General features: G+C 41.3%; 1 long non-coding RNA gene across 1 annotated transcript; it reads right to left on the bottom strand.

Moving 5' to 3' along the window:
- Positions 1–9,595: 9,595 nt before the first annotated feature.
- On the bottom strand, positions 9,596–11,671 carry LOC121593850. The gene is made up of 4 exons (XR_006004856.1): positions 10,538–11,671; positions 10,050–10,482; positions 9,840–9,981; positions 9,596–9,775 (listed from the first exon to the last, which is right to left on the bottom strand). It is a non-coding gene; the product is annotated as an uncharacterized LOC121593850 (long non-coding RNA).
- Positions 11,672–13,428: the final 1,757 nt, after the last annotated feature.

Below are 13,428 nucleotides of genomic sequence, written 5' to 3'. Positions count from 1 at the left end.
GCCAACCACTTAGAACGGTCGAGAAGCAGTAGCACGCGGTTCCGGTAGCTGTCCTGTAGGTTGTGTCACTGTCGTGGGTGCCGCTTTGAAACAAATAACACAGTTTCTGCAAACGCCGTTCACCACGCTCCTCCCGTTGATTGGCCAAAATTCTCGTCTCATAGCTGCCAACGTTGCTCTCGGACCACCATGCATAGCTCGAAGGTGGTACACAGGTGCCAGTAACTTTGTCAGATGTGCGCTGCCAGGCAGAATCAGAGGATGCTTCTCCGTATAAGGAATTGCTAGTTGTGACAAACGTCCACCAACCCGCAACAATCCTTCTTTATCCAGAAATGCTCCCAATTTCTTCAATTTAGAGCTCGGTGGAATGACACGCCCACTCGCTAGCTCCTTTATCTCCACTACGAAGTGTTCTTGTTGAAGCATCTTCACTAAAACCATCTCAGCTGCAACGATTTCAAACATAGTTAGACACTTACTTGGATACACTTCGCCGGACTTTCTGCATCCTTTTACAAATCTGAGGCAGTAGGCTGTCACTTTGAGGCATCTCCAAAACTGCGAAAACCTCTCAGCCCATTCCTCAGTCCTTTCGCTGCTAACTGCTACCAAGACCTTTCGCTTCCTTTCAAGGTCGCCTTCGTCAGGGGGATCCAACGGCATCGACTTTCTCCACTTGTCCTCTGAAGACATCAACCAAGAAGGACCGTGGAACCACGAAACTGATACTATCATTTCACTCGGAAGCCCCCACGAGAAACGATGTCCGCCAGATTCTCACTGCCTCTGACGTGTAGCCATGTATAGCCCTTTCCATTATCCTGTACCGCCGAGACGCGGTTCGCTACAAATGTAGCCCACGTGTAAGAAGGTGATCGCAGCCACTGCAAAACAATTGTGGAATCCGTTCACATGAAGGTTTCAGCCTCCTCCATCTTGAGCGCTCTGCCGATACACTTTCTCAAGTTCGTAGCTAATACTGCTCCACACAGCTCTAGTCTGGCAAGACTAATTTTCTTCAAAGGGGCTAGGCCTGGATTTCGCTGCTACTAGCTCCACATTGACGTGACCATCGCCGTCCATTGATCGAAGGTAAACACAGGCACCATACACCGCCTCTGAAGCATCAGAAAAACAATGAAATTGGACACTCACCGGATTGCTGATAACCACATGCCGCGCAAATTTGATTTCCTTCAAACGGGGTAGCTGATCCTGGAACTGGTTCCACAGGAGTTCTATTTGCGTCGGTATTGGTTCCCCTACGGGCAAAGAGCGCGTAATTTTTATCATGGTGTGCGTAAAAACCTAGAGTTAAGCCGATGGAAGATTTCCTAGGCTTAAAAAAGGGGGAGGGAACGGGTTCCACGATTCTCTCCCGCTTCCATACAAAATACACGGTGCGCTCTCTCAATGCTCGCGCCCATGCGCTAGCATCCTTTCGTGTGCTTGTGTTTGTTTCTTTCGTGTTGCGCTTTGTGCGTTTCTTTCGTTCAGCGATCGCTCATACTCGCTGCGTATTTTTTTGTTATCTAAAGCTAAACAAAAACACAAACACGCGTAGATCTTTTTTTTTGCACTTTATTGAAACATTCACATAACTATACACGATTTCACACATTTACATACACAATATTAAACTAAAATAAAATCGATCACTCCATGGATGCAAACGTTGAAGTGGCCGAATATCTGCGTAGATCCTTTTTTACACGTTGATTACTGTTAAAAAGGTACGAAATGAGGCTGCGCGATGTACATAACATGCATTACGAATCATTCGCGCAGCTTCATTTCAATTCGCACAACACTTGAACACTTGAACACTTTACAAAATCATAACAACAATCGTCCAGGACTTAGGTTGACACACGTGCGGCCGCTCGCTGCGGATCCTTGAGCTGTACTGACGATTTCATGTGGTAGCAAGAACGAGAGCACACAGAGGAACTTTCGGTGCAGCAGAGCAAGCGAGACACGGATATCAGCAGAGCGTTGCGAGCAGATCAAACTGAGCGCACTGGCGGAAAGTAAACGCACACATTTGTAACTGTGTTAGTGTCACAAATGTGTAGAAACCAAAACGCGCTCTCGCATCCTTGTATTTCACACCGTTTCTCCGCTTAACTCAAGGTTTTTACACACACCATGACAAAATATCCCGCTCTTTGTTTGTAGGGTCGTCCCAATCGTCGGTAGCTATCCATAAAGCCAGCATCTGGATCTTCGCCCATGCGGTAACTGGTGCTAGAAGGCCAAGAGGATCGAACAATCTAGCCACCATGGTGTATACGCGTCGCCGGGTCCATGGATCATCAGATACAGGAATGCTGGCCTCAACGAACAATTCGTCATCTTGGGGTTGCCAGGATAAACCCAAGGTTTTTACCGGCTCTTCAGAGCTCAGCTTCACTACATTTGCACGTGGCCAATCATCAGAGGCCACTTGTGCCAGAACAGCAGATGAATTAGAATTCCATTTTTGCGCATGGAATCCTCCTTTCGCCATGAGTTTTATCAATTCATCGACCAGCTGCCGTGCTTCTTCTTCATTGTCTGCTTCTCGCAAGAAATCGTCCACATAAAAATCTTGTAGCAACGCTTGCTGAGCTCTAGGGAAGGCGTCCCCTTTGTCAATCGCCAGCTGCTTTAAACCCTGGTTGCTAAGAATGACGATGGAGTCAGACCAAAAGTAACACGTTGTAGCTCATACACCTCTATCGGTAATGCTGGATCCTCGCGCCATTATATACGCTGGTAACGCGTATGCTTCAGATCTACCTTTACTTGCAGATACATTCGTTTAATATCCGCCACCAATGCAAACGTTTTCACACGAAATCGTAATAATATGTCCAATAATGAATCCTGAATGACAGGCCCTTTCAGTAAGGCCTCATTAAGCGAAACACCATTAGATGTTTTGGCGGACCCATCGACGCCATCGAACCCTTACCTTCGTGGTGGTGCTAGCTCTTTTGATAACCGGGTGATGAGGAAGATAGAAACCCTGCTGTTGATCATCACCGACTTCGTCGATAGCTACTTTCTTCAAAAAACCTTGAATAATGTAGTCGGCAATCACTGCAGTATAATCTCGTCCCAACGACGGATCCCTTTTCAAACGCCGCTCCAACTGCAGAAACCTTTTGGTCGCACACTGCTTCGACTCGCCTAATGGCTCACGCTCGCCAATCTTAAAAGACAGATTAACTACATACCTGCCTTCGTCGTCACGATGATGAAATTGAGCAAAACTCTCCTCACAATCCTTCTCCTGTTGCGAAAATTGAGGTTTGTCTGGTAGCTCCTCAATGGTCCAAATACGCTCCAAACATTCCGTCAAATTTTCCAACGACGGCTCAGCGGTGACAAGATGACATGCGGCTTGCTGGTTCTTCGGAAAACTTGTTCTGCCAGACGCAACCCAACCAAACACAGTCTTCACGAAACTCGGGTGATCACTACATGCTGGAACAATTTTACACTCGTGCTGAAGAATGTCCACAAAATACTCCGCACCCAATAACAGATCGATCGGTCCCTTCTTGTAAAAATTAGGATCTGCTAACACCATGTTACCCGGCAACCTTTTCATATCAAAACGCATATAACCTGATTTTCCGTAATATGTTCGAGCACTAGAAAATAAACTTGTTCCATGAACGTTCTTCCTTACGATGATACTAACGCCTTTGCCATTTGGGTATTTTGCACACCGATCTTTCCTATACCAGTAAGTTTTCATGAAAGATGCTCTACAATCCTGTACGCCAATTATGCACCAGAAACGCTCTCCAGCATGGAGTAATAACAGGCTTATCATCCTCAAACGAGCCAAAAACAAAGCCATTAGTCGACACCGTTTTTTGAGAAGTAATATCACTAGGGAAAATCGTAACAACGCCATACATGCATACCGTCAGTATAACCGATCAAGATATAAGCAATATATATCTTCAATCGAAAGGTACCTTCTCCGACATCCCCGCAAATTTTGGCGCTTCATCGACAGCAGACGACGCTCAAACGTAGTTCCATGCACAATCAAATATAATGATTCCGTGGGCACGTCACCCGAAGATATTTGCAACATTTTTGCTGAACGATTTTCCGATGCCTTCTCCACCCCAATTGTAGATCAAACGGTGATCTCAAGGGCCACATCTTACACACCTCTAAACATGATTGATTACACCATTCCTACGTTTGATATACGCACAGTAGAAAAGTGCCTCAAAAGCCTTAAACCATCTACAGCTCCTGGTCCCGATGGCATTCCGAGTTCATCATCAGTAAATGCTATCAATCCCTAGCACCTATATTAACAAACATATACAACACGTCATTGAGTTCCGGTATTTTCCCACGCTTATGGAAGACCTCGTGGATGGTACCAATATTTAAAAAAGGGGATCGCTCATGTGCTTCAAACTATCGCGGTATCACATCACTTTGTGCGGTGTCAAAAGCTTTTGAGCTTCTGCTTTACAGCCCTATGCTCTCCGCTACATCGAATTATATCATGGATAACCAAAACGGGTTCGTACCCAAACGTTCAACATTAACGAACCTCACTGAATTCGTTAGTTTCTGCAAACGTAATCTCGACTCCGGAGGTCAAGTGGATGCTATTTACACCGATCTGAAAGCTGCTTTCGACCTCATCTCACACGACATTTTAATCGCCAAATTGCACAAATTAGGGTTTTCGGAACAAATAGTTAAGTGGTTGCATTCCTACCTCACAGAACGCTCATACAAGATCAAGGTAAACGATCATACATCTAGAGAGGTGCTTGGCACCTCAGGGGTTCCTCAAGGCAGCAATTTGGGCCCGCTGCTCTTCATTCTTTATATAAACGATGTAGGGCAATTGCTAGCTAAACACCGTTTTCTTCTGTTTGCCGATGACGTTAAGCTGTTTGCTCCTATCAACGATACCAATGACTGCATCAATCTTCAACATGCCATCAACCTGTTTAGCATATGGTGCCGTGATAATGCAATGGTGCTATGTATCGAAAAATGTCGTGTTTTGTCTTTTTACCGTTCTCGGTCTTGCACACGATTTAACTACCAGATCGATAACATATCCGTTGAACGCACCGATACATTCCGCGACCTTGGGATCATTCTCGACACACGTTTAACATTTAACGATCACCTAGAGAATATAGTGTCTAGAGGGAACCAACTACTGTGTTGGATTATTCGATCAACGCAAGGCTTCCGTAATCCTATGACCATAAATACCATCTACTGTGCCTACGTTCGATCTGTGTTAGAATATGGCAGTATTGTTAGTGACCCCTGTACCGAACAATGGAGTAATCGAATCGAGGCCATCCAAAGAAAAGCGACTAGATATGCTGTAAGACTCTTACCATGGCGACAGGGCGATGTGCTACCGTCATACCATTCCCGGTGTCTGCTTTTAGGGATTCAGTCGTTGAAAAAGCGCCGTGAGATAGCTAAATGCCTTTTTATATCAGGACTACTTAACCACCACATTGATGCTCCTACTCTATTAGCTACGATAGAATTTAACGCGCCATCTAGGAATCTACGTACACGTCAATTCATATCCGTCCCTCGTTATAGAACTCGTTTTGGCCAGTCTGATCCTATGTCAGCTATGTGTCGAACTTTCATAAATAACTTTGATTTATTTGATTTCAACATGCCACATAATGTTTTTAGAGATAGACTCAGGACACAACTTACGTAATAATTTTTTTCTCAAAATACATTTTCTATTCTTGTGCACCTGTTCAATATCACTTGCCCATGCGTAGACGATTTCAGTGCAGGTGACGTGGCTAACATACTGCTAGACTCCGCCGACACTTCTTGCTCTTTTTCTTCATCTGACACTTGTTGCACTTGTTCGATTACAGGCATGTCTTCTTTGTGAAGCAAAGAATGATGGCGTTTTTTACACGTGCCGCATCGACCTTTAGAAAAACACTTGCTCGCAAAATGGCTAGGCGACAAACAATTTGAACAAAGCCTTTTCTGCATAGCCACCTTCAACCTGTGATCGATTGTTAAGTCACCAAACGACCTGCACACCACTATGCTATGCTGTTTGCTACACTGCGCACATTTCGTTTCTCCTTTGAGAGCAAGATTAACAAAGCAACGATCAGATTTCTTCGTAACACCCAAACTGTGTTGATCAACCGCCATGGCATCCAGAACACGCGTTTCTGTTCGAAGAAAATCGAACAAACTTTGCACCGAACACTCGCTATCACTCTCTAACTGCCGTTCCCAATTCCGCTGAGTTTCATCATCCAATTTTGACAAAAGAAGCTGAGTCAAAAGCATACCCCAACCACTGGTTTTTTCGCCAAGCTGGTCCAAAAGCTTCGCATTTCGCTCGAAACTATCCACAACGCTGTGGATGTCTTTTGTTTTGCGCGTTTTCATTTTCGGCATATTCAACAGTTCATTTACATACAGCTTTTTCAAAAGATATTCGTTGGCGTATCTTTTTTCCAGCGCCTTCCAAGCGGCTTCATACCCCGCTGCGCAAAGCGATCGAAAACTTGTCAGCTACTCGCTCCATGTAGCTAGAGAGCAAAAACCAATAACGATAAAGCGAGGTGAAAGGGAAAAGAGAGAAGAAAGAGAACGTGGGTGTGAACAATTTTTCGGCCATTATCATTTTTGCGCCAACACGGTCGCGTACCGGAGCTTTTTAGTCAAAAAGAGACATACACATACAGCGCGCTCTCTCGAAATACCGTAAACGCTTCAACCGATCAAGAGCTTCGATCGGTTCTTCGGACATTTCTGCTCGCTTTCTCGATCGGTTTCGGCGGAAAGCGAGCTAGAAAGCGAGCTCAAAAACTGCTCGATTTTGTTTTGCGGGACGCCGGCGGTTACACACAAAATGAACTGTACTACGCGGGGACGTTCGTTCCCATTTGTATGGGAGCAAATCCGCCAGATTTTTGGTCGCGGATCCGTGCATTTCTATTATTTTTTCGCTCTGTTTTGAAACGTGAATCCATTTTCGTACATCGTAAACCCTTTTTCTCATTGTAGTTTGTTTATTTTCTTTACGCTACCAATTTAAAATATTTTTAAATATGATTTATAATTCAAAACTGTCCCTCCTGAATAAAAATAACTACTTTAAATTTATGCATAAGTTTAGCTGTTGTTTTGTTAGTCTCATTAGTGAAAAAAAAATTCAAAAATGCTACATTGCTTGGCAATTTTTATCGAGTTAGTTTACAATTGATTCAACTTATGATTGATGTCCTCTTTATTCACGCTCAAAATAATAATATAGAATTTTCGTTTTGTTCGTCGGGTCTTTATGAGGCCAAGGCCAAGGAAAAAATGTTATCTATCCAAAGGTAGGTATAACTATGCATGGACTAAACCGATTAAACTATCTAAGTTCGGCATTTTATGAAGTGTCGTAGGAAGGCAGGCATATGGCATATGAACCACACGACTTAACAGCATGCACATCGTGGGTTCATATGGATCGTGGCCCGTTTGCAAGGATTGACCATCTTGCTTCGTGAAAGTAAATAAGCCTCCAAAGCCTGTATAGGCCAGCATGTTATGTCAGCATGTGTTTAGGCCAGCATGCAAGAAGAAGAAGAAGAAGAAGAAGAAGAAGCAGCAGAAGAAGAAGAAAAAGAAGAAAAAGAAGAAAAAGAAGAAGAAAAGGAAGAAAAAGATGATGATGATAATGATGATAATGATGATTGACCAGTTATTAGTCCCATAGGTCGAATGAGGTCCCGTGGTCGTCTGATTTCCCGAAGACAATTGGGCCCTACGAAAAATGCTACCCCCCCCCCCCCTCACGACCTATTCATCATCAAAAATGTTAAATTTTTAGTGTCACGATATACGACCTACAAGGCCGTTGTAATGATAAAAAAATCGTGGAACTTAATAAAAAAAAACTACCGCCTACATTCCTTCTTGCTATTAATTAACGATCAGCATGGGTATCGAACCACGTATCTTTGCTGCGTCTTCCTTTACACCACCAATTCCCATTTGTTTTAGCGCAGCTTGTTTGTGAAGGTATATTGTTAACAGGCTCCTAGATTGTTTCCATGGTTACCCACTGTATTACTGGTTGGTTACCATGGCAACCATATGAAGGACAGATTTTCGTAGCATCAATCACAGATCAGATTTTGCATCTCTCGGCATTTGCTATCAAAACGCCCAAGGAAGAAAACGTGTTTCATTAAACAGTGTGTGATTTTGATCCTGTGAAAAAAAATGGCTGTAAGTATTATTGTACAACCAATTATTTGTAAATCAACTAACTATTACATATTTTAAAACCTTCTAGGACAAACGTAAAATAACAACCAAGCAGCAGTTTGAACGACTTGTTGCTTTAATAGAGTCGAATACTGATGTGGTCAAGGATTTGTCAAAGGGGAGCGCAAAATTTTGGGAATTAGTGTCGAAAGAATTAAATCCATTAGGTCCACCAACCAAGGATGGCTCAGGGTGGAAGAAGGTAATTTATTTATTTTTTGCATGTGACTCGAAAACTAATAAGTCTTAAATTCAATTACAGGTCTGGTCTGATTACAGGTCATCATTTAAAAAAAATTATCTTTTAACAATCAAGAGTATCGAGCGACAGGAGGGGGGCCTTGCAATCTGCATACTTTTTCTGCCTTAGAGCAGTATGTTATAGATTTGCTAGACATGCCTATGTGCACCACAGGGACGCAAGGTCCTGTGATGGGTGTTTCATCATCATTGCCGTCATCATCATTGCCATCATCATCATCATCATCATCAACAACAACAACAACAACAACAACTACAACAATAACAGAAAATGAAGAACGACCTGTTTTATTAAGTGGTAGCTTTTTGCCGCCATTAATTAATGATATGCTATCTGGTGAAAACAGTGTCGCAAATGAAGAGCACCAAGAAGATCAAGAGCTTGATTTCTTCCCAAACCCCGCGAAAAAGAAAACACTGCCGCAATTGAAATTGATAGAGATAGTAAAGTACAATCAAATGCAGCAGAAAATTTTTGACCTCAAAGTGAAGGAACTAGGGGTTAGAAAAGAAGAACTGGCTCTTCAAAGAGAGAAGCTTAATTTTAAAAAAGAAATAGCGAATAAGAAACTAGCTTTAAATCAACAGCTGTTGGACCAAAAACGCGAAGTATCAAATAAGAAGTTGGAACTAATGATGAAAATAGCTGATAAGAAATTAAAATTAAAATTGGCTAAAGCGAACAAGCAGATAGGAATAAGCTATGAACGACTGGCCATTTTAAAAAATAAACCCAATTAAATATAACCAAAAATATTGCAGTGTTAATGCAAATACATCTTTTTTAATTTACAAAAGGAATGCTGAGAAAGAAAATGAAACTCCTTTACGATAACATATGAAAACATTAGAATATTCATGCTGGGATTAATGTTTTTTTTTTATTATATCGTTTTTAATTTAATCATTTCTAAACAAAAACATTTCATCAAGATTCTGCTGCCAACCAATGTTGTTTTCTATACATATGTTGTGTAGTGCACAACATATGTTTATAATATTTGTGCACTTTTTGGCGAATAATTAAGACGCCCATCTGCTCCAAGCAGGCATCTAAATTTGGATTTCAGTATTCCTATTGTTCTCTCAACGATGTTTCGTCCTCTGGCATGAAATGTATTAAAAATAGATTCTTGTGTGCCTGAATCTGGGTTACGATTGGGTGTTATAAGCCATGGTTCGGAAGGATACCCTGCATCTCCTATGATGAAAAATAAACAAATTATCGCCAGTAAAACAAATGTTTGGTATACATATGTACATACCCAACAACTTGTCAGTTATTCCAGAACTATGTAGATCTCTAAAATGTTTGCGAATGGGACTAACACTCCAAATATAAGCGTCATGATGAGATCCTGCAAATCTAGCGTCCGCAGCTCTGATGCGATATTTGTGATCGCAAACCTGTTTAAATAGAAAAAAATATAATAATTATAATATATACAATGCCCTATATTTTTATCCACACTTACAATCATAGCATTGAGGCTGTAATATTTTTTTCTATTGATATAGCGAAGGGGGCGATATTTGGGTTTTACTATCCTTATGTGGGTCCCATCTACACACATCACCACGTCTGATATTCCCGACTTTTCAAAGAAATATTGTTTTGCCTCCATTCTTTCAGATTCTGTCATATTCAATTGTATCCAATCGCCCAATAGTGTGATAAGAGGTGGTATCAAATCTCGCAAAGTGTTTGAAAACGTTGTTTGTGCCATGGCTATGTGGAAGTCTTGTCCAGTTCCGTGCTGATATCTGCCCTCTCCGAAGAAAATCAAACAAGCAGCAAGTTTAATTTTTGCACTCACTCCATTACTTTTAATACATTCTAATTGAGGCTCAATTTTTTCCAAAATAAACGAAAAAATTGGTTTCGTAACCCTGAAACATTGAAGAAACCTACAAAAAACGAAGAAATTAAAATTTTAATTAAATACAATTTTATTTTACTTACGCTGTGTCTGATAGTTTAAAAGGATCTGCTTTTTTCCGTAAAACTCTACGTTTGTTACGCAAATCTCTTTTTTCCTGTATTTCGTCGTCGTCGGAAAACAGAATGAAAAACATTTTAAGTGTAAAGGCGAAATGATTATAACACATGCACGTAATGTTTGCACTTTCAACTGAATCACAATTTCATTACCGATTCTGAAAACCGATCAACGGTATCTTTGATCGTAGTTATGACGACAAAGCACTGAACTACGCATACTAACAGGTGTGGTATACTGTCATTTGGCTGTTATAAATTCATTTACAAATGAGCGCCGTACGCCGCCGCTACGGACGGATTCAATAATAGCAGCCATTATCTTTTCTGTATCCGTTAAACTATTGTTTTCATGGACTGCCGTTTTGTACAAACTTTAAAAAGGCAACCATTCATCATAATTTCCCGAAAATTCGGGCAGCGCAAGTGTCTGTAGCCGAACCTTTTGTTCGTCCAAAACACGTACTGCCACTGCACTGTCACTTTCTGGACGCTTCAACTTTTCCTCGAATTACCCGATCAACAACATGTACTGTTCGTCGATTTCGTCCACCAGCTCTTCGTTTATTTGGACTATTCCCTCGATCGATCGAATTTCACGGGTTACTTCTTGGAATTGTTCCCAATACGAACGAACACGTTTCAACCTTGTTGGAACATACATTGCGTCACTTTGTGCGTAACTTTGCAAAAACACTTCCTGACGCTTCAAATACCGGATTATGCCATCACGTTCAGCTTTTTTCACTTCTTTCACCCCGTCAGGCTCAACGAATGCTCCTGTCTTAGGGCCCACCCCCGAGGCTCCCCTGACTATCTTATTATCCGACTCCGTAGAGTGGTGTTGAAGTAAGGATGCTTCTTTCACCAACACTGTATTAATTGCGGTTTCGGGATCTTCCTCTGCGAAACCACGCAACTCCTCATCCGACTCGTCCGAGTGGCCTTTAGACATTGCCATTTCACTTCACTAACGCAAAAAACTCCAAACAACTAAACCAATACCACACTAAACGATCAGAATCACCATCCTGTGTCACGAAGTACCATATGTTTATACGGGTTTGATTACGTTTGCTAGTTTTATTTTAGTTTTACGTTGTGTTACAAATTACAAGTTTTAATGAAGTTAATGAAAAAATGGCTGAATAAAATCCGTGGTGTTTTAAGTGTTGCGCACAAGTACGTCTTTCTCTATTCGAGTTCACGAAGCGTCTGTCTTCTCCTTACAAAAATGATAGTTATGAGCGTCACAGCGGAATCGATCATTCCGTGCGGGTCGGAACTGTATCCCTCACTGAGCTGTCAAAATATGACCCAAGCAGCAAATTCTTCTGAAAAAAAAGTATGACAAATTCAAATCGAAACAAATGGTTTGCCATACGTTTCATTACAAATAGGTAAGAAAATTGCTCAAATTTTGGTTGACAGCGGGTCCAATAAAAATTTCATTTCACCAGAAATGGTGAGTGATTCTACAATCCATAAATGTAATACAGTTACAATAACAAACACCATTGGCAAGCACAAGTCGAACAAAAAATTCACTTGTAATATTTTTGATACAGACACAAAATTCTACCTTTATAAATTTCATGATTATTTTGATGGCATATTAGGGTACGAAAGCTTATCAAAATTAGAAGCAATTCTAGATTGCAAAGCAACAAGCTGATCTTCCCAAATACAACGATAGATTTGTGTTCCGAAAAATGGGTCGCGATAAGCAGACGGTTCACGCACACACTGTAAGGCATATTAAGGTTCCTGTTGCCCAATACAATGGAAGCGTATTTTTGCCAAGAGATATTAGGATTAGTGATGTGATTGAGCCGGTCTCATGGTACAGTCGTCAACTCGTACGACTTAACAACATGCCCGTCATGGGTTCAAGCCCCAAATAGACCGTGCCGCCATATGTAGGACTGACTATCCTGCTATGGGGAGAAATCAATAAGTCACTGAAAGCCAACCCCACAAGTGTGTTGGCAGGCCTTGACCGGCATCGGTTGTTGAGCCAAAGAAGAAAGAGATGTGGTCATACCTTCTGGTTTGTATGAAGCTGAAAATGGATACATCACAGCTCTTGCTAGTAATTTTGGACAAAAAGCTGAATTTTATTGGACCAAACCAGCTACTACTTTAGCAGTGGAAGCAACTGTTGAGGTTAATATGATGGAAATATTTTCAGAAACAATGTCAGATTCGGATCCAGAAGAATTATTAGAATTGATTATTTCAATTCTGAAGAAAAAACCGATTTATTAAAAATATTGCACAAACATATCTCCGTTATACACACAACGGGTCATAAACTTTCATTTACTAGCAACGTAAAACACAGAATAGATACTACATAGATACAGAATAGATACAGAATAGATGAAATTCCGGTCCATAGTAAATCGTACAGATACCCTCACGCACACAAAGCAGAGGTAGATAAACAAATTAACGAAATGCTTGTGGACGGTATAATTCAGCATTCTTTGTTAGCATCGCCAATTTGCGTTATGCAAAAAAACCTAATTGTACTGGTAAAAAGAGATGGTGAATCGTAGTTAATTATCGCAAGTTAAACGAGAAGACGATCGGCGAAAAATTCCCCATCCCGAACATTAAGGAGATTTTAGATAAGCTAGGTCGTATGTGTATACTACGTTAGACCTCAAGTCGGGATTTCATCAAATCGAAGTCGAAGAAAAAGATAGACCGAAAACTACATTCAATACTGATGAAGGTCTCTTCGAGTTAATTCGCATGCCTTTTGGGCTTAAAAAAGCCCCATGTACGTTTCAAAGGGCAATTAACGCCATTCTTAACGAATTAATTGGTACGCTGTTTAGTGTACTTAG

This window comes from Anopheles merus, chromosome X (genome assembly GCF_017562075.2).
Source record: "Anopheles merus strain MAF chromosome X, AmerM5.1, whole genome shotgun sequence".
NCBI lineage: Eukaryota > Metazoa > Arthropoda > Insecta > Diptera > Culicidae > Anopheles > Anopheles merus.
The sequence above is the reverse complement of the archived record's forward strand: the minus strand, read 5'-3'. Positions and strand labels throughout refer to the sequence as shown.